This window comes from Oncorhynchus keta, unplaced genomic scaffold (assembly GCF_023373465.1).
Source record: "Oncorhynchus keta strain PuntledgeMale-10-30-2019 unplaced genomic scaffold, Oket_V2 Un_contig_1146_pilon_pilon, whole genome shotgun sequence".
NCBI classification, from domain to species: Eukaryota; Metazoa; Chordata; class Actinopteri; order Salmoniformes; family Salmonidae; genus Oncorhynchus; species Oncorhynchus keta.
Window position 1 is genome coordinate 112,337 of NW_026277505.1, and position 22,674 is coordinate 135,010.

General features: G+C 39.2%; 1 pseudogene; it reads left to right on the forward strand.

The window, feature by feature from the left end:
- Positions 1-1,463: 1,463 nt before the first annotated feature.
- LOC127917452 (butyrophilin subfamily 1 member A1-like) lies at positions 1,464-21,547 on the forward strand (annotated as a pseudogene).
- The last annotated feature ends 1,127 nt before the right edge of the window (positions 21,548-22,674 follow it).

Here is a 22,674-nt window from a genome sequence, read left to right on the forward strand (position 1 = left end):
AAACGCCTATCATCATGGGGTTAACTACTGTTAAAGAATATAATAGCACAAGTCTTAATAAATAGGGCCTCCAGAACCCTAATATTTCTGATGAGTGTCTCAGGGGAAACACAGTCCTGTGTGTTCAGATGATCTGCCATTAAAGGGACAATCCAGTATTGGTACATCCATTTTTTTAAAAACCTTTAAATGAATGATATGTAGCCATTGATTGTTAAATAATTGAATGTATAAATGCCTCATGAGCTTAGTTCAAATGTCTTACCCAATCAGAACCCAAATGATCAGCTTGTTTCACTACATTTCTTGTAAATAATGTAATTGGTAACTAACGCTGTAAAGCTTCAGAATGTGGTTAAACTATCATGTTGATCTCATGGATGGTCAGTCCTTGCATCCATCCTTGCTTCATCTTTGAATTTGAGTGGTTTAATTTTTTCCAGCTCCATCCCAGCTGTTTACCCAAAGAAAGTGGTGGGGGGATTTCTAAAGATATGAAATGAATGTGAATCCCAGATTGCCCCTTTAAGGATCATATGGTGGTACTCACAGGAGCAATATTAATATATTTGATTTCTTATTTCCAGTTTTGTGTGTTTGATATTTGGGTTTGTGACCGTTTTTTCCCACACTTGTTCCCGCTGCCTGTCTACATCTTCAAGGAGGCATTTGCACATTCTAAAGATATGAAATGAATGTGACCTGTAGTTCACTGGTGCTGAATAATAAGATCACATTCTAAAGATATTAAATCAATGTGACCTGTAGTTCACTGGTGCTGAATAATAAGATCACATTCTAAAGATATGAAATGAATGTAACCTGTAGTTCACTGGTGCTGAATAATAAGATCACATTCTAAAGATATGAAATGAATGTAACCTGTAGTTCACTGGTGCTGAATAATAAGATCTGTGGAGGAAAACTATGGACTGTAAAATGTCAGGGACTTCCTGTGGAAAAACACAAGACATTAAAGAGCCTCCAGAAAGGTTTGAAAGCCTTGCTCTCCTTGGCTGTTCCTGTTAATGTACATTCACATGGAAATGATTTAGAAGAGGTACATGAGTGTGAACGTGTGTTTGTCTGTGGTGAGATTCAAACACGTTACCACTAGATCATTACACTAGATGTTTACGTTATACTTCCACCTCAGTTATGCCTTAAATAACCATCTGTCTTATGTGACCATATCAAACGTAACTTATACTAATTTAAGTGTTCTGGATTTACGTTTACTAAGTTACATCTAGTCTAGTGATGTAACCTAATATAAACATATCATACTATATAAATGGAGTGGCACAGATTTAAGTAAACTATCATGTGTTTTGCTTGGGTTATAGACCTCTCTATGTCATGTGGTCTGCACATCAGGCAGGCTTGGAATCCACAACCAAAACTTACCACCACAGTTCACACCCATGTTATCTGATTCTGAGCTCACTATGCAACAGTTGTGTGCAGCGATGCAGTTGAACAGGTTCTTGTTCCAAGGAATAGAAAGAATAAGAAGGTAGTTTGATCACATCACAATAGTTTGATCACAGAACACTAGTACATTTATCAGACTGCAGTGCCTCAATAGGACCGATTCAACCAGGTAAATGGATCAGCTAGTTTGCTATTGAAATGTGTTATACTATGTTATCCATTGTTATTGTATAATTAATGCTACAGTACTGCTTTCCAGGTTTCAAGTTGTGTTAGTCTTTCTCTTTATGATGAATGTAATTGTCTTCAGGAATGAAGATGACTCAACTAGACTGTCTGTGTCTGATTCTTCTACATCTCCTACACACAGCAGGCTCTGGTACAGTAGAAAACACATTTAATATCTCACTGCCTTTAATAACTCTGTGTGTGATTAATATGATCTCATTGTGTCTTTAGTCACTATTGTGGTCTTAAGGGTTCTACACAGTCTAATCAAACAGAGCAGAAGGAGGTCCTTTTGCTCCTCTGTCTACATAGTTCTACTACTATTGTCCATCAGCTCCATGGTGTAAACTGTGGAGATCCCTTTAGGGTGTCTGGCCTAAGGTGATTTCCTCTCCTAGTCTCCTTTCCTTCATCTGTACTGGTGTGTGTGTGATTAATATTATCTCATTGTGTCTTTAGTTGCTTGTATAGTGTTAAGGTGCATAACCTAAGGTTTATTCCTCTCCTAGACTTAAAATGCTTCAAATTATTCTAGCAAAGTGATGATCTTAAGACACACTACCTAGCTCCATAGTGAGGTCATCTGTAAACATGTAGAGTATGAGCTCAATGACCTCAAAATAACCTTCTTAAAATGTTTTTGTACTTGCAGTCGGTAAATTAAAGAAAATGTTCCTTTTGTGGTTCTAATAATGTTATCAAAGTGATGATCTGAAGACAGTACTTACAGAACCTCTCCATGAAATTGTCTGTAAATTGTCTATGTGGAGTAGATGGAAGACAGTGAGAACATCATTAACATGAACACTAGAAGATGTAGTCTCTCTCTGAGACTCCTTGGTCAGGATTCAATCCAATGTGCAGTATATCACAGGGCACTTCATAGCTGACAATGCACTTTTTTAAAGGCATTTTCACCAGCATTCACAGAGATCACATTCATGGTAAACACTGCACATGCCGATTCATGTGTAAAATACTTTTAAAAGTCTGTAATAGTGCTTTGTTAAATTGCGCCTTGAGTTGAATCCCGGCCCTTGTCTCATACCACTGTTCCAACATCAGATGGAACATCTTAAAATGTGCTCAGCAACCAAAAAAATACTTTAACTGCTTCAAATAATTATTGCAAAGTGATGATCTGAAGATACTACTTACCACTTTCCTTCTTGAGGACCTCTGTAAACATGTAGAGTAGATGGAAGACAGTGAGAACATCATTAACATGAACACTAGAAGATGTAGTCTCTCTCTGAGACTCCTTGTCTCATATCACTTCTCCAACGGCACAAATCCTATTTGAGTTCCACCACCTAAATGAGTCCCGTGTTCCTCTGTGAGACAACTTCCCCAATGAAGATATTCTACCCTCCCACCACTTCTTAATTTAATGAATGAAATGTGACTGGTCCATCAGTGATAGAGGTGTATCAGAGTTCATTTGACCTTTATTTAACCAGGTAGGCTAGTTGAGAACAAGTTCTCATTTGCAACTGCGACCTGGCCAAGATAAAGCATAGCAGTGTGAACAGACAACACAGAGTTACACATGGAGTAAACAATTAACAAGTCAATAACACAGTAGAAAAAAAGAGAGTCTATATACATTGTGGCAAAAGGCATGAGGAGGTAGGCGAATAATTACAATTTTGCAGATTAACACTGGAGTGATAAATGATCAGATGGTCATGTACAGGTAGAGATACTGGTGTGCAAAAGAGCAGAAAAGTAAATAAATATAAACAGTATGGGGAAGAGGTAGGTAAAATTGGGTGGGCTATTTACATTTACATTTAAGTCATTTAGCAGACGCTCTTATCCAGAGCGACTTACAAATTGGTGCATTCACCTTATGACATCCAGTAGAATAGTCACTTTACAATAGTGCATCTAAATCTTAAAGGGGGGGTGAGAAGGATTACTTATCCTATCCTAGGTATTCCTTAAAGAGGTGGGGTTTCAGGTGTCTGAAACCCCACCTCTTTAAGGAATACCTAGGATAGGATAAGTAATCCTTCTCACCCCCCCCCTTCATTTACCGATAGACTATGTACAGCTGCAGCGATCGGTTAGCTGCTCAGATAGCAGATGTTTGAAGTTGGTGAGGGAGATAAAAGTCTCCAACTTCAGCGAATTTTGCAATTCGTTCCAGTCACAGGCAGCAGAGAACTGGAACGAAAGGCAGCCAAATGAGGTGTTGGCTTTAGGGATGATCAGTGAGATACACCTGCTGGAGCGCGTGCTTCGGGTGGGTGTTGCCATCGTGACCAGTGAACTGAGATAACCTATGAGTTCTGTTATACTCACAGACATAATTCAAACAGTTTTAGAAACTTCAGAGTGTTTTCTATCCAATAGTAATAATAATATGCATATATTAGCAATCTAGAATGATGCAGTTCACTATGGGCACGCAATTCATCCAAAGTGAAAATACTGCCCCCTATCCTCAACAAGTTTTCACTGACTTGCCTAGTTTAAATAAAAGTGTTCTCAACTAGCCTACCTGGTTAAAGAAAGGTGTTCTCAACTAGCCCACCTGGTTAAATAAAGGTGTTCTCAACTAGCCTACCTGGTTAAATAAAGGTGTTCTCAACTAGCCTACCTGGTTAAAGAAAGGTGTTCTCAACTAGCCTACCTGGTTAAATAAAGGTGTTCTCAACTAGCCTACCTGGTTGTGTTAAACCTGGTTAAATAAAGGTGTTCTCAACTAGCCTACCTGGTTAAAAATAAAGGTGTTGTTCTCCAACTAGCCTACCTGGTTAAATGAAGGTGTTCTCAACTAGCCTACCTGGTTAAATAAAGGTGTTCTCAACTAGCCTACCTGGTTAAATGAAAGGTGTTCTCAACTAGCCTACCTGGTTAAATAAAGGTGTTCTCAACTAGCCTACCTGGTTAAATGAAGGTGTTCTCAACTAGCCTACCTGGTTAAATAAATGAAGGTGTTCTCAACTAGCCCACCTGGTTAAATCAAAGGTGTTCTCAACTAGCCCACCTGGTTAAATAAAGGTGTTCTCAACTAGCCCACCTGGTTAAAGAAAGGTGTTCTCAACTAGCCCACCTGGTTAAAGAAAGGTGTTCTCAACTAGCCCACCTGGTTAAAGAAAGGTGTTCTCAACTAGCCTACCTGGTTAAAGAAAGGTGTTCTCAACTAGCCCACCTGGTTAAATAAAGGTGTTCTCAACTAGCCCACCTGGTTAAATAAAGGTGTTCTCAACTAGCCCACCTGGTTAAAGAAAGGTGTTCTCAACTAGCCCACCTGGTTAAAGAAAGGTGTTCTCAACTAGCCTACCTGGTTAAATAAAGGTGTTCTCAACTAGCCCACCTGGTTAAATAAAGGTGTTCTCAACTAGCCTACCTGGTTAAATAAAGGTGTTCTCAACTAGCCTACCTGGTTAAATAAAGGTGTTCTCAACTAGCCTACCTGGTTAAATAAAGGTGTTCTCAACTAGCCTACCTGGTTAAATAAAGGTGTTCTCAACTAGCCTACCTGGTTAAATAAAGGTGTTCTCAACTAGCCTACCTGGTTAAATAAAGGTGTTCTCAACTAGCCTACCTGGTTAAATAAAGGTGTTCTCAACTAGCCTACCTGGTTAAATAAAGGTGTTCTCAACTAGCCTACCTGGTTAAATAAAGGTGTTCTCAACTAGCCCACCTGGTTAAATAAAGGTGTTCTCAACTAGCCTACCTGGTTAAATAAAGGTGTTCTCAACTAGCCTACCTGGTTAAATAAAGGTGTTCTCAACTAGCCCACCTGGTTAAATAAAGGTGTTCTCAACTAGCCTACCTGGTTAAATGAAGGTGTTCTCAACTAGCCTACCTGGTTAAATAAAGGTGTTCTCAACTAGCCTACCTGGTTAAATAAAGGTGTTCTCAACTAGCCTACCTGGTTAAATAAAGGTGTTCTCAACTAGCCTACCTGGTTAAATAAAGGTGTTCTCAACTAGCCTACCTGGTTAAATAAAGGTGTTCTCAACTAGCCTACCTGGTTAAAGAAAGGTGTTCTCAACTAGCCTACCTGGTTAAATAAAGGTGTTCTCAACTAGCCTACCTGGTTAAAGAAAGGTGTTCTCAACTAGCCTACCTGGTTAAAGAAAGGTGTTCTCAACTAGCCTACCTGGTTAAATAAAGGTGTTCTCAACTAGCCTACCTGGTTAAAGAAAGGTGTTCTCAACTAGCCTACCTGGTTAAATAAAGGTGTTCTCAACTAGCCTACCTGGTTAAATAAAGGTGTTCTCAACTAGCCTACCTGGTTAAATAAAGGTGTTCTCAACTAGCCTACCTGGTTAAATAAAGGTGTTCTCAACTAGCCTACCTGGTTAAATAAAGGTGTTCTCAACTAGCCTACCTGGTTAAATAAAGGTGTTCTCAACTAGCCTACCTGGTTAAATAAAGGTGTTCTCAACTAGCCTACCTGGTTAAATAAAGGTGTTCTCAACTAGCCAACCTGGTTAAATAAAGGTGTTCTCAACTAGCCTACCTGGTTAAATAAAGGTGTTCTCAACTAGCCTACCTGGTTAAATAAAGGTGTTCTCAACTAGCCTACCTGGTTAAATAAAGGTGTTCTCAACTAGCCTACCTGGTTAAATAAAGGTGTTCTCAACTAGCCTACCTGGTTAAATAAAGGTGTTCTCAACTAGCCCACCTGGTTAAATAAAGGTGTTCTCAACTAGCCTACCTGGTTAAATAAAGGTGTTCTCAACTAGCCTACCTGGTTAAATAAAGGTGTTCTCAACTAGCCTACCTGGTTAAATAAAGGTGTTCTCAACTAGCCTACCTGGTTAAATAAAGGTGTTCTCAACTAGCCTACCTGGTTAAATAAAGGTGTTCTCAACTAGCCTACCTGGTTAAATAAAGGTGTTCTCAACTAGCCTACCTGGTTAAATAAAGGTGTTCTCAACTAGCCTACCTGGTTAAATAAAGGTGTTCTCAACTAGCCTACCTGGTTAAATAAAGGTGTTCTCAACTAGCCTACCTGGTTAAATAAAGGTGTTCTCAACTAGCCTACCTGGTTAAATAAAGGTGTTCTCAACTAGCCTACCTGGTTAAATAAAGGTGTTCTCAACTAGCCCACCTGGTTAAATAAAGGTGTTCTCAACTAGCCTACCTGGTTAAATAAAGGTGTTCTCAACTAGCCTACCTGGTTAAATAAAGGTGTTCTCAACTAGCCCACCTGGTTAAATAAAGGTGTTCTCAACTAGCCTACCTGGTTAAATAAAGGTGTTCTCAACTAGCCTACCTGGTTAAATAAAGGTGTTCTCAACTAGCCCACCTGGTTAAATAAAGGTGTTCTCAACTAGCCCACCTGGTTAAAGAAAGGTGTTCTCAACTAGCCCACCTGGTTAAATAAAGGTGTTCTCAACTAGCCCACCTGGTTAAATAAAGGTGTTCTCAACTAGCCCACCTGGTTAAATAAAGGTGTTCTCAACTAGCCCACCTGGTTAAAGAAAGGTGTTCTCAACTAGCCCACCTGGTTAAAGAAAGGTGTTCTCAACTAGCCCACCTGGTTAAAGAAAGGTGTTCTCAACTAGCCCACCTGGTTAAATAAAGGTGTTCTCAACTAGCCCACCTGGTTAAATAAAGGTGTTCTCAACTAGCCCACCTGGTTAAAGAAAGGTGTTCTCAACTAGCCCACCTGGTTAAAGAAAGGTGTTCTCAACTAGCCCACCTGGTTAAAGAAAGGTGTTCTCAACTAGCCCACCTGGTTAAATAAAGGTGTTCTCAACTAGCCTACCTGGTTAAATAAAGGTGTTCTCAACTAGCCTACCTGGTTAAATAAAGGTGTTCTCAACTAGCCTACCTGGTTAAATAAAGGTGTTCTCAACTAGCCTACCTGGTTAAATAAAGGTGTTCTCAACTAGCCTACCTGGTTAAATAAAGGTGTTCTCAACTAGCCTACCTGGTTAAATAAAGGTGTTCTCAACTAGCCTACCTGGTTAAATAAAGGTGTTCTCAACTAGCCTACCTGGTTAAATAAAGGTGTTCTCAACTAGCCTACCTGGTTAAATAAAGGTGTTCTCAACTAGCCCACCTGGTTAAATAAAGGTGTTCTCAACTAGCCTACCTGGTTAAATAAAGGTGTTCTCAACTAGCCTACCTGGTTAAATAAAGGTGTTCTCAACTAGCCCACCTGGTTAAATAAAGGTGTTCTCAACTAGCCTACCTGGTTAAATGAAGGTGTTCTCAACTAGCCTACCTGGTTAAATAAAGGTGTTCTCAACTAGCCTACCTGGTTAAATAAAGGTGTTCTCAACTAGCCCACCTGGTTAAATAAAGGTGTTCTCAACTAGCCTACCTGGTTAAATAAAGGTGTTCTCAACTAGCCTACCTGGTTAAATAAAGGTGTTCTCAACTAGCCTACCTGGTTAAAGAAAGGTGTTCTCAACTAGCCTACCTGGTTAAATAAAGGTGTTCTCAACTAGCCTACCTGGTTAAAGAAAGGTGTTCTCAACTAGCCTACCTGGTTAAAGAAAGGTGTTCTCAACTAGCCTACCTGGTTAAATAAAGGTGTTCTCAACTAGCCTACCTGGTTAAAGAAAGGTGTTCTCAACTAGCCTACCTGGTTAAATAAAGGTGTTCTCAACTAGCCTACCTGGTTAAATAAAGGTGTTCTCAACTAGCCTACCTGGTTAAATAAAGGTGTTCTCAACTAGCCTACCTGGTTAAATAAAGGTGTTCTCAACTAGCCTACCTGGTTAAATGAAGGTGTTCTCAACTAGCCTACCTGGTTAAATAAAGGTGTTCTCAACTAGCCAACCTGGTTAAATAAAGGTGTTCTCAACTAGCCTACCTGGTTAAATAAAGGTGTTCTCAACTAGCCAACCTGGTTAAATAAAGGTGTTCTCAACTAGCCTACCTGGTTAAATAAAGGTGTTCTCAACTAGCCTACCTGGTTAAATAAAGGTGTTCTCAACTAGCCTACCTGGTTAAAGAAAGGTGTTCTCAACTAGCCTACCTGGTTAAATAAAGGTGTTCTCAACTAGCCTACCTGGTTAAAGAAAGGTGTTCTCAACTAGCCTACCTGGTTAAATAAAGGTGTTCTCAACCAGCCTACCTGGTTAAATAAAGGTGTTCTCAACTAGCCTACCTGGTTAAATAAAGGTGTTCTCAACTAGCCCACCTGGTTAAATAAAGGTGTTCTCAACTAGCCCACCTGGTTAAAGAAAGGTGTTCTCAACTAGCCCACCTGGTTAAATAAAGGTGTTCTCAACTAGCCCACCTGGTTAAATAAAGGTGTTCTCAACTAGCCCACCTGGTTAAAGAAAGGTGTTCTCAACTAGCCCACCTGGTTAAAGAAAGGTGTTCTCAACTAGCCCACCTGGTTAAAGAAAGGTGTTCTCAACTAGCCCACCTGGTTAAAGAAAGGTGTTCTCAACTAGCCCACCTGGTTAAAGAAAGGTGTTCTCAACTAGCCTACCTGGTTAAATAAAGGTGTTCTCAACTAGCCTACCTGGTTAAATAAAGGTGTTCTCAACTAGCCTACCTGGTTAAATAAAGGTGTTCTCAACTAGCCTACCTGGTTAAATAAAGGTGTTCTCAACTAGCCTACCTGGTTAAATAAAGGTGTTCTCAACTAGCCTACCTGGTTAAATAAAGGTGTTCTCAACTAGCCTACCTGGTTAAATAAAGGTGTTCTCAACTAGCCTACCTGGTTAAATAAAGGTGTTCTCAACTAGCCTACCTGGTTAAATAAAGGTGTTCTCAACTAGCCTACCTGGTTAAAGAAAGGTGTTCTCAACTAGCCTACCTGGTTAAATAAAGGTGTTCTCAACTAGCCTACCTGGTTAAATAAAGGTGTTCTCAACTAGCCTACCTGGTTAAATAAAGGTGTTCTCAACTAGCCCACCTGGTTAAATAAAGGTGTTCTCAACTAGCCCACCTGGTTAAAGAAAGGTGTTCTCAACTAGCCCACCTGGTTAAATAAAGGTGTTCTCAACTAGCCCACCTGGTTAAATAAAGGTGTTCTCAACTAGCCCACCTGGTTAAAGAAAGGTGTTCTCAACTAGCCCACCTGGTTAAAGAAAGGTGTTCTCAACTAGCCCACCTGGTTAAAGAAAGGTGTTCTCAACTAGCCCACCTGGTTAAATAAAGGTGTTCTCAACTAGCCTACCTGGTTAAATAAAGGTGTTCTCAACTAGCCTACCTGGTTAAATAAAGGTGTTCTCAACTAGCCTACCTGGTTAAATAAAGGTGTTCTCAACTAGCCTACCTGGTTAAATAAAGGTGTTCTCAACTAGCCTACCTGGTTAAATAAAGGTGTTCTCAACTAGCCTACCTGGTTAAATAAAGGTGTTCTCAACTAGCCTACCTGGTTAAATAAAGGTGTTCTCAACTAGCCTACCTGGTTAAATAAAGGTGTTCTCAACTAGCCTACCTGGTTAAATAAAGGTGTTCTCAACTAGCCCACCTGGTTAAATAAAGGTGTTCTCAACTAGCCTACCTGGTTAAATAAAGGTGTTCTCAACTAGCCTACCTGGTTAAATAAAGGTGTTCTCAACTAGCCCACCTGGTTAAATAAAGGTGTTCTCAACTAGCCTACCTGGTTAAATGAAGGTGTTCTCAACTAGCCTACCTGGTTAAATAAAGGTGTTCTCAACTAGCCTACCTGGTTAAATAAAGGTGTTCTCAACTAGCCCACCTGGTTAAATAAAGGTGTTCTCAACTAGCCTACCTGGTTAAATAAAGGTGTTCTCAACTAGCCTACCTGGTTAAATAAAGGTGTTCTCAACTAGCCCACCTGGTTAAATAAAGGTGTTCTCAACTAGCCCACCTGGTTAAAGAAAGGTGTTCTCAACTAGCCCACCTGGTTAAATAAAGGTGTTCTCAACTAGCCCACCTGGTTAAATAAAGGTGTTCTCAACTAGCCCACCTGGTTAAAGAAAGGTGTTCTCAACTAGCCCACCTGGTTAAAGAAAGGTGTTCTCAACTAGCCCACCTGGTTAAAGAAAGGTGTTCTCAACTAGCCCACCTGGTTAAAGAAAGGTGTTCTCAACTAGCCCACCTGGTTAAATAAAGGTGTTCTCAACTAGCCCACCTGGTTAAATAAAGGTGTTCTCAACTAGCCCACCTGGTTAAAGAAAGGTGTTCTCAACTAGCCCACCTGGTTAAAGAAAGGTGTTCTCAACTAGCCCACCTGGTTAAAGAAAGGTGTTCTCAACTAGCCCACCTGGTTAAATAAAGGTGTTCTCAACTAGCCTACCTGGTTAAATAAAGGTGTTCTCAACTAGCCTACCTGGTTAAATAAAGGTGTTCTCAACTAGCCTACCTGGTTAAATAAAGGTGTTCTCAACTAGCCTACCTGGTTAAATAAAGGTGTTCTCAACTAGCCTACCTGGTTAAATAAAGGTGTTCTCAACTAGCCTACCTGGTTAAATAAAGGTGTTCTCAACTAGCCTACCTGGTTAAATAAAGGTGTTCTCAACTAGCCTACCTGGTTAAATAAAGGTGTTCTCAACTAGCCTACCTGGTTAAATAAAGGTGTTCTCAACTAGCCCACCTGGTTAAATAAAGGTGTTCTCAACTAGCCTACCTGGTTAAATAAAGGTGTTCTCAACTAGCCTACCTGGTTAAATAAAGGTGTTCTCAACTAGCCCACCTGGTTAAATAAAGGTGTTCTCAACTAGCCTACCTGGTTAAATGAAGGTGTTCTCAACTAGCCTACCTGGTTAAATAAAGGTGTTCTCAACTAGCCTACCTGGTTAAATAAAGGTGTTCTCAACTAGCCCACCTGGTTAAATAAAGGTGTTCTCAACTAGCCTACCTGGTTAAATAAAGGTGTTCTCAACTAGCCTACCTGGTTAAATAAAGGTGTTCTCAACTAGCCTACCTGGTTAAAGAAAGGTGTTCTCAACTAGCCTACCTGGTTAAATAAAGGTGTTCTCAACTAGCCTACCTGGTTAAAGAAAGGTGTTCTCAACTAGCCTACCTGGTTAAAGAAAGGTGTTCTCAACTAGCCTACCTGGTTAAATAAAGGTGTTCTCAACTAGCCTACCTGGTTAAAGAAAGGTGTTCTCAACTAGCCTACCTGGTTAAATAAAGGTGTTCTCAACTAGCCTACCTGGTTAAATAAAGGTGTTCTCAACTAGCCTACCTGGTTAAATAAAGGTGTTCTCAACTAGCCTACCTGGTTAAATGAAGGTGTTCTCAACTAGCCTACCTGGTTAAATGAAGGTGTTCTCAACTAGCCTACCTGGTTAAATAAAGGTGTTCTCAACTAGCCAACCTGGTTAAATAAAGGTGTTCTCAACTAGCCTACCTGGTTAAATAAAGGTGTTCTCAACTAGCCAACCTGGTTAAATAAAGGTGTTCTCAACTAGCCTACCTGGTTAAATAAAGGTGTTCTCAACTAGCCTACCTGGTTAAATAAAGGTGTTCTCAACTAGCCTACCTGGTTAAAGAAAGGTGTTCTCAACTAGCCTACCTGGTTAAATAAAGGTGTTCTCAACTAGCCTACCTGGTTAAATAAAGGTGTTCTCAACTAGCCCACCTGGTTAAATAAAGGTGTTCTCAACTAGCCTACCTGGTTAAATAAAGGTGTTCTCAACTAGCCTACCTGGTTAAATAAAGGTGTTCTCAACTAGCCCACCTGGTTAAATAAAGGTGTTCTCAACTAGCCTACCTGGTTAAATAAAGGTGTTCTCAACTAGCCTACCTGGTTAAATAAAGGTGTTCTCAACTAGCCTACCTGGTTAAATAAAGGTGTTCTCAACTAGCCTACCTGGTTAAATAAAGGTGTTCTCAACTAGCCTACCTGGTTAAATAAAGGTGTTCTCAACTAGCCTACCTGGTTAAATAAAGGTGTTCTCAACTAGCCCACCTGGTTAAATAAAGGTGTTCTCAACTAGCCTACCTGGTTAAATAAAGGTGTTCTCAACTAGCCTACCTGGTTAAATAAAGGTGTTCTCAACTAGCCCACCTGGTTAAATAAAGGTGTTCTCAACTAGCCTACCTGGTTAAATGAAGGTGTTCTCAACTAGCCTACCTGGTTAAATAAAGGTGTTCTCAACTAGCCTACCTGGTTAAATAAAGGTGTTCTCAACTAGCCCACCTGGTTAAATAAAGGTGTTCTCAACTAGCCTACCTGGTTAAATAAAGGTGTTCTCAACTAGCCTACCTGGTTAAATAAAGGTGTTCTCAACTAGCCCACCTGGTTAAATAAAGGTGTTCTCAACTAGCCCACCTGGTTAAAGAAAGGTGTTCTCAACTAGCCCACCTGGTTAAATAAAGGTGTTCTCAACTAGCCCACCTGGTTAAATAAAGGTGTTCTCAACTAGCCCACCTGGTTAAAGAAAGGTGTTCTCAACTAGCCCACCTGGTTAAAGAAAGGTGTTCTCAACTAGCCCACCTGGTTAAAGAAAGGTGTTCTCAACTAGCCCACCTGGTTAAAGAAAGGTGTTCTCAACTAGCCCACCTGGTTAAATAAAGGTGTTCTCAACTAGCCCACCTGGTTAAATAAAGGTGTTCTCAACTAGCCCACCTGGTTAAAGAAAGGTGTTCTCAACTAGCCCACCTGGTTAAAGAAAGGTGTTCTCAACTAGCCCACCTGGTTAAAGAAAGGTGTTCTCAACTAGCCCACCTGGTTAAATAAAGGTGTTCTCAACTAGCCTACCTGGTTAAATAAAGGTGTTCTCAACTAGCCTACCTGGTTAAATAAAGGTGTTCTCAACTAGCCTACCTGGTTAAATAAAGGTGTTCTCAACTAGCCTACCTGGTTAAATAAAGGTGTTCTCAACTAGCCTACCTGGTTAAATAAAGGTGTTCTCAACTAGCCTACCTGGTTAAATAAAGGTGTTCTCAACTAGCCTACCTGGTTAAATAAAGGTGTTCTCAACTAGCCTACCTGGTTAAATAAAGGTGTTCTCAACTAGCCTACCTGGTTAAATAAAGGTGTTCTCAACTAGCCCACCTGGTTAAATAAAGGTGTTCTCAACTAGCCTACCTGGTTAAATAAAGGTGTTCTCAACTAGCCTACCTGGTTAAATAAAGGTGTTCTCAACTAGCCCACCTGGTTAAATAAAGGTGTTCTCAACTAGCCTACCTGGTTAAATGAAGGTGTTCTCAACTAGCCTACCTGGTTAAATAAAGGTGTTCTCAACTAGCCTACCTGGTTAAATAAAGGTGTTCTCAACTAGCCCACCTGGTTAAATAAAGGTGTTCTCAACTAGCCTACCTGGTTAAATAAAGGTGTTCTCAACTAGCCTACCTGGTTAAAGAAAGGTGTTCTCAACTAGCCTACCTGGTTAAATAAAGGTGTTCTCAACTAGCCTACCTGGTTAAAGAAAGGTGTTCTCAACTAGCCTACCTGGTTAAAGAAAGGTGTTCTCAACTAGCCTACCTGGTTAAATAAAGGTGTTCTCAACTAGCCTACCTGGTTAAAGAAAGGTGTTCTCAACTAGCCTACCTGGTTAAATAAAGGTGTTCTCAACTAGCCTACCTGGTTAAATAAAGGTGTTCTCAACTAGCCCACCTGGTTAAAGAAAGGTGTTCTCAACTAGCCCACCTGGTTAAAGAAAGGTGTTCTCAACTAGCCCACCTGGTTAAAGAAAGGTGTTCTCAACTAGCCCACCTGGTTAAATAAAGGTGTTCTCAACTAGCCCACCTGGTTAAATAAAGGTGTTCTCAACTAGCCCACCTGGTTAAAGAAAGGTGTTCTCAACTAGCCCACCTGGTTAAATAAAGGTGTTCTCAACTAGCCCACCTGGTTAAATAAAGGTGTTCTCAACTAGCCTACCTGGTTAAATAAAGGTGTTCTCAACTAGCCCACCTGGTTAAAGAAAGGTGTTCTCAACTAGCCCACCTGGTTAAATAAAGGTGTTCTCAACTAGCCTACCTGGTTAAATAAAGGTGTTCTCAACTAGCCCACCTGGTTAAATAAAGGTGTTCTCAACTAGCCCACCTGGTTAAATAAAGGTGTTCTCAACTAGCCTACCTGGTTAAATAAAGGTGTTCTCAACTAGCCTACCTGGTTAAATAAAGGTGTTCTCAACTAGCCCACCTGGTTAAATAAAGGTGTTCTCAACTAGCCTACCTGGTTAAATAAAGGTGTTCTCAACTAGCCTACCTGGTTAAATAAAGGTGAAATAAAAAAATAAAAAACAGGGCAGGCAATCTTCCAAACAAGAAGTGAAATTCTGAAAGTTGACTCCAACATGGCGGTTACGTCTGAGCGCCGTCTCAGATTATTGCAATGTTAGGCTTTTTCCTTAACGTTTAAAACAAATCTGACACATCGGTTGCGTGTGTGTGTGTGTATGTGTGTGTGTGATATTATCTCATTGTGTCTTTAGTTGCTTGTGTAGTGTTAAGGTGCATAACCTAAGGTGGATTCCTCTCCTCGTCTCCTTTCCTTCCTCTGCACTGATGTCCAAAAACTAAGCTAATGGTGAATCCAACTCTTCTGTAGGCATCCACCCTATAGTACTACTATATATATCCTGCAGTGTATAGTACTACTATATATACTGCAGTGTCTAGAACTACTATATATACTACAGTGTCTAGAACTACTATATATACTACAGTGTATAGTACCACTATATATCATACAGTGTATAGTACTACTATATATACTACAGTGTCTAGAACTACTATATATACTACAGTATCTACTACTACTATATATACTACAGTGTCTAGTACTACTATATATACTACAGTGTCTAGTACTACTATATATAATACAGTGTCTAGTACTACTATATATACTACAGTGTATTTCAGATCAGTGCAGATGAGAGAGGAATCCACTGTAAACTATTGAAACTGTTAATATGTCTGTTCTCTTCAGAGAGGTTTTAGTGGTGGGTAATGTCCTAAATGCTCCTTCATTTCTGTCTGTTCTCTTCAGAGAGGTTTGAGGTTCTTGGTCCAACTGATCCCATTGTTGCTGTAGCTGGTGATGACATCATTCTGCCCTGTTACCTCAAACCCAACATCAGTGCTGAGGACATGACAGTGGACTGGCTGAACCTGGACTTCTTAGATGGTCGTCTGTTTCGTTACCAAAACAGCAAAATCATACGAGAGGATCAGATTCCCTACTATAGAGGAAGAACTTCACTGTTTAAAGAGGAACTGTGGAGGGGAAACACCCTTTAAAACTGACCAGGGTACAAGGCACTGATGAGGGACATTACAAATGTTTAATTCAGTCAAAGAGCTGGTATGATGATTTCACTGTTCAAGTCCTCGTTAAAGGTGAGGTTTATTTTCATGTTAATGTAATAATATAACTACAGTACAATGACATCACCTCTTTCCTTCATATTACTGGATACAGTATGTGTCTATTTGTTCACAGCCTGTCACCAGTTAACATCAGTCTGTCTGTGTGTCTGTAGCTGTAGGATCCAAGCCAGTGGTGTCCATTGTGGGACACAGAGAGGGAGGGATGGGTTTGCTGTGTGAATCAGAAGGCTGGCACCCTGAGCCTGAGCTGGTGTGGCTGGACAGTAAAGGAGTCCATCTCTGCTGGTCCTCCTGAGATACATAGAAGTTTCAAGGGATTCTACAGAGTCAAACGACATGTCATTGTCCAGGAGACTGACACCAACCGCTTTACCTGCAGAGTCCAACAGAGCAGGATCAATGAGAAGATGGAGACGGAGATTCACCTCCCTAGTGAGTAACAACATAATATTATTTAGACATGAAACACTGGAGATATTGATGTGTTAATGTACAGTATGTGTCTATTTGTTCACAGCCTGTCACCAGTTAACATCAGTCTGTCTGTGTGTCTGTAGCTGTAGGATCCAAGCCTTTGGTGTCCATTGAGGGACACAGAGAGGGAGGGATGGGTCTGCTGTGTGAATCAGAAGGCTGGCACCCTGAGCCTCAGCTGGTGTGGCTGAACAGTAATGGAGTCCATCTCTGCTGGTCCTCCTGAGACACACAGAGACTTCGAGGGATTGTATAGAGTCAAACAATATGTCATTGTCCAGAGACTGACACCAACCGCTTTACCTGCAGAGTCCAACAGAGCAGGAACAATGAGAAGATGGAGACAGAGATTCACCTCCCTAGTGAGTAACAACATAATATTATTTAGACATGAAACACTGAGATATTGACGTGTGTTGAAGGAATTTAATTCCTCTGTTTTAATTCCCAATTCAAATGAAACACGCTGTCAATTCATAAGAATTTCTAAGACCCTTATTTTATAGGAATGGACAGAGCCCGGTCTTAAAAGTCAAGTAACAGCCTTTATTCAAGAGAGTACTGCCACAATACAGGTTACCACAGGTTATAAGCTGAAAATTACGTCATTAGTTCTAACACTACCCCGTGCCATCTCCGTTCCAGTACCAAGGCTGTGTATCAAGCCTTCCCACATCCGTCTCCCTACCAATTTAATATAATTTACGAGTCAAGGTTTTCTTATGTAGATAAGCACTCTAGCCAGTCTGATTCATTTGTACCAAGGAACAGACCGTCATTGTTCTAAACTCTTGACCACATTCACACACACATTATTTTCAGTACTGGGATCAAGAAAGAAAACTCATACATATACAGTAACATTTAGTATTCTGATTAGTACATATATAGTAACATAATAGTATTCGGATTAGTACATATACAGTAACATAATAGTATTCTGATTAGTCAGTCCTGATTGAGATGTATACATAATTAGTCATCATTGGTAAAAATTCCCTTAACAATGTGTTATTGTAAAGTATATGTTTTAACCAAAGGCTTTGAGACAACAATACAAAAGATTAGTGTTTATTATGACACAATCCACTGCTGTGTGATAGTATCAGTACCAAACCCTGTTGTTGATGTGTGGTAGTATTAGTACCAAACCCTGTTGTTGATGTGGTAGTATTAGTACCGAACCCTGTTGTTGATGTGTAATGATGTGTGGTAGTATTAGTACCAAACCCTGTTGTTGATGTGTGATAGTATTAGTACCAAACCCTGTTGTTGATATGTAATGATGTGTGTGTTTTAGGTGAGTTATTTTATACAACCCCATGGAGAATGACCTTCATTGTGTTATGCTGTCTGGGAGCCATCGCTGTGATTGGGTTATCTCTGACTATCTACTGCATGTGTAATAAGAAAGGTAATGGAGAAATTATATGAACGTTTAATTGTTGGAATGAAATGTCTGCAATGTTTTTTTCATCCTCACCACATCACTGTGGTTGTATTATACGGATACAGGATAATATACTAAACCTGCAGGTGATTAACATGTTGACACTGAGGACTGATTTTAACCATCAGGTGATTAACATGTTAACACTGATGACTGATTTTAATCTCCAGGTGATTAACATGTTAACACTGATGACTGATTTTAACCATCAGGTGATTTACATGTTAACACTGAAGACTGATTTTACCTGCAGGTGATTAACATGTTAACACTGAAGACTGATTTTACCTGCAGGTGATTAACATGTTAACACTGATGACTGATTTTAATCTGCAGGTGATTAACATGTTAACACTGATGACTGATTTTAACCATCAGGTGATTTACATGTTAACACTGATGACTGATTTTACCTGCAGGTGATTAACATGTTAACACTGATGACTGATTTTAACCATCAGGTGATTAACATGTTGACACTGATGACTGATTTTAACCATCAGGTGATTAACATGTTAACACTGATGACTGATTTTAACCATCAGGTGATTAACATGTTAACACTGATGACTGATTTTAATCTGCAGGTGATTAACATGTTAACACTGAAGACTGATTTTAACCATCAGGTGATTAACATGTTGACACTGATGACTGATTTTAACCATCAGGTGATTTACATGTTAACACTGATGACTGATTTTAACCATCAGGTGATTTACATGTTAACACTGATGACTGATTTTACCTGCAGGTGATTAACATGTTAACACTGATTTAATCTCCAGGTGATTTACATGTTAACACTGATGACTGATTTTAATCTGCAGGTGATTAACATGTTAACACTGACTGATGACTGATTTTAACCATCAGGTGATTAACATGTTAACACTGATGACTGATTTTAACCATCAGGTGATTAACATGTTAACACTGAAGACTGATTTTAACCATCAGGTGATTAACATGTTGACACTGATGACTGATTTTAACCATCAGGTGATTAACATGTTAACACTGATGACTGATTTTAACCATCAGGTGATTAACATGTTAACACTGATCACTGATTTTAACCATCAGGTGATTAACATGTTGACACTGATGACTGATTTTAACCATCAGGTGATTAACATGTTAACACTGATGACTGATTTTAACCATCAGGTGATTAACATGTTAACACTGATGACTGATTTTACCCATCAGGTGATTAACATGTTGACACTGATGACTGATTTTAATCTGCAGGTGATTAACATGTTAACACTGATGACTGATTTTACCCATCAGGTGATTAACATGTTAACACTGATGACTGATTTTACCTGCAGGTGATTAACATGTTAACACTGATGACTGATTTTACCCATCAGGTGATTAACATGTTAACACTGATGACTGATTTTAATCTCCAGGTGATTAACATGTTAACACTGAAGACTGATTTTAATCTGCAGGTGATTAACATGTTAACACTGATGACTGATTTTAATCTCCAGGTGATTAACATGTTAACACTGATGACTGATTTTAACCATCAGGTGATTAACATGTTGACACTGATGACTGATTTTAACCATCAGGTGATTAACATGTTAACACTGATGACTGATTTTACCTGCAGGTGATTAACATGTTAACACTGATGACTGATTTTAATCTGCAGGTGATTAACATGTTAACACTGATGACTGATTTTAACCTGCAGGTGATTAACATGTTGACACTGATGACTGATTTTAACCATCAGGTGATTAACATGTTAACACTGATGACTGATTTTAACCATCAGGTGATTAACATGTTAACACTGATGACTGATTTTAACCATCAGGTGATTAACATGTTAACACTGATGACTGATTTTAACCATCAGGTGATTAACATGTTGACACTGATGACTGATTTTAATCTGCAGGTGATTAACATGTTGACACTGAAGACTGATTTTAACCATCAGGTGATTAACATGTTAACACTGATGACTGATTTTAATCTGCAGGTGATTTACATGTTAATACTGATGACTGATTTTAACCATCAGGTGATTTACATGTTAATACTGATGACTGATTTTAACCATCAGGTGATTAACATGTTGACACTGATGACTGATTTTAATCTGCAGGTGATTAACATGTTAACACTGATGACTGATTTTAACCATCAGGTGATTAACATGTTGACACTGATGACTGATTTTAACCTTCAGGTGATTAACATGTTAACACTGATGACTGATTTTAACCATCAGGTGATTTACATGTTAACACTGAAGACTGATTTTACCTGCAGGTGATTAACATGTTAACACTGAAGACTGATTTTACCTGCAGGTGATTAACATGTTAACACTGATTTAATCTCCAGGTGAATAACATGTTAACACTGATGACTGATTTTAACCATCAGGTGATTAACATGTTAACACTGATGACTGATTTTAACCTGCAGGTGATTAACATGTTAACACTGATGACTGATTTTAACCTGCAGGTGATTTACATGTTGACACTGATGACTGATTTTAACCATCAGGTGATTAACATGCGAATCAGGTGTGATAATAGATCAACTCAGTCTGCAGTGGGGAAAGTATTATCCTTACCTGGGGGAGGCAGGGGCAGGTAGCCTAGTGGTTAGAGTGTTGGATTTGGAACTAACAGGTTGCAAACTGACAAGGTAAAAATATGTTTTTCTGCCCCTGAGCAAGGTAGTTAACCCACTGTTCCTAGGCGGTCATTGAAAATAAGTATTTGTTCTTAACTGACTTGCCAAGTTAAATAAAGGTCAAATGAACTCTGATACACCTGGATCACTGATGGACCAGTCACATTTATTTAATGAAATTAAGAAGTGGTAGTGGGTAGAATATCTTCATTGGAGAAGTTGTCTTACAGAGGTGCTCTGGACTCATTTAGGTGGTGGAACTCAAATAGGATTTGTGACATTAGAGAAGTAATATGAGACAAGGAGTCCCAGAGAGAGACTACATCTTCTAGTGTTCATGTTAATGATGTTCTCACTGTTTTCCATCTACTCTACATGTTTACAGATGACCTCAAGAAGGAAAGTGGTAAGTAGTGTCTTCAGTTCATCACTTTGCAATAATTATTTGAAGCATTTAAAGTATTTTTTGGTTGCTGAGCACATTTTAAGATGTTCCATCTGATGTTAGAACAGTGGTATGAGACAAGGGCCGGGATTCAATTCAAGACGCATTATAACTTACTTGTAAAGCTATTTTACGCTTGAGTCAACATGTACAGTGTTTACCATGAATGTGATCTCTGTGAATGCTGGTGGAAAATGCCTATAAAAAGTGCATTGTCAGCTATGAAGTACCCTGTGATATACTGCACATTGGATTGAATCCCAACCAAGGAGTCCCAGAGAGAGAGACAACATCTTCTAGTGTTCATGTTAATGATGTTCTCACTGTCTTCCATCTACTCTACATGTTTACAGAGGATCTCTGGGAGCAGAATCGTAAGTACTGTCATCAGATCATCACATTGATAACATTATATAATCCAATGTCTCTTCTATAGATGTACCTTCTAGTGAAGTAGAACATTTCATGTTGTTTATATTCATGTTCCCTGACTTTTATCTGATGTTGGAACATTGATATGAGACAAGGAGTCCCAGAGAGAGACAACATCTTCTAGTGTTCATGTTAATGATGTTCTCACTGTCTTCCATCTACTCTACATGTTTACAGATGACCTCTGTGAACAGAAATGTAAGTAGTGTCTTCAGATCATCACTTCGATAACATTATTAGAACCACAAAAGGAAAATATTCTTTAATTTACCGACTTCAAGTAAAAAACATTTTAAGAAGGTTATTTTGAGGTCATTGAGCTCATACTCTACATGTTTACAGATGACCTCACTGTGAAGCACGGTAAGTAGTGTCTTCAGATCATCACTTTGCTAGATTAATTTGAAGCATTTTAAGTCTTTTTTTGGTTGAAAGTGCAGTGATAGTCATTTGGGTGACAACCAAACAAAAAATCAAACATTGTTTTTCCACTGTAATTTGGTTGTGATTTTGGATGGTTGATAACATAGTGATAACACATTGTAAATTCAACTAACTTTTTTGGCAGTCTTTCCATATACTGTAGGTTGTAATCTCATTGATCAACATCTCGACCAAATATTACCCAAATATCCACGTTGAGATTACGTAGTTTGCCCAGTGGGTAGTTTCTGATGGACCAGGATCTCTGATTGACCAGTCACATTTATTTAATGAAATTAAGAAGTGGTGGATAGAATATCTTTATTGGAGAAGTTGTCTCTCAGAGGTACGCTGGACTCATTTAGGTGGTGGAACTCATTTAGGATTTGTGACATTAGAGAAGTGATATGAGACAAGGAGTCCCAGATCATCACTTTGAAAGAATTATGTGAACCATTTTATAAAGGCTATTCGTAATCCAATTCAAAACTTACGTTGAGGCCCCAGGTATGTGATGTTGCAGTCAGATGCTCTTTCAAAGTAACAGGGAATACAAATCTTGAATAGTGTAAAAACAAACAGAAATGTATTTGCCAGACAAAGGCTCCACGTTTCCAAAACACAGGTCATTTCACAGGTTACAGAGTCTTTCCATGATCAAAGCAAAATAATTATTTAAACAGAAAATGAAAATTATATATAGTAGTATTTTTTTCTTGTTTGAGTAAAAGCGATACAAAAGTCCTAGCTAACCCATAATGTATGTTACCTCCATACATGAGTCATAGCTGACCCATAATGTATGTTACCTCCATACCTGAGTCCTAGCTGACCCATAATGTATGTTACCTCCATACATGAGTCATAGCTGACCCATAATGTATGTTACCTCCATACATGAGTCCTAGCTGACCCATAATGTATG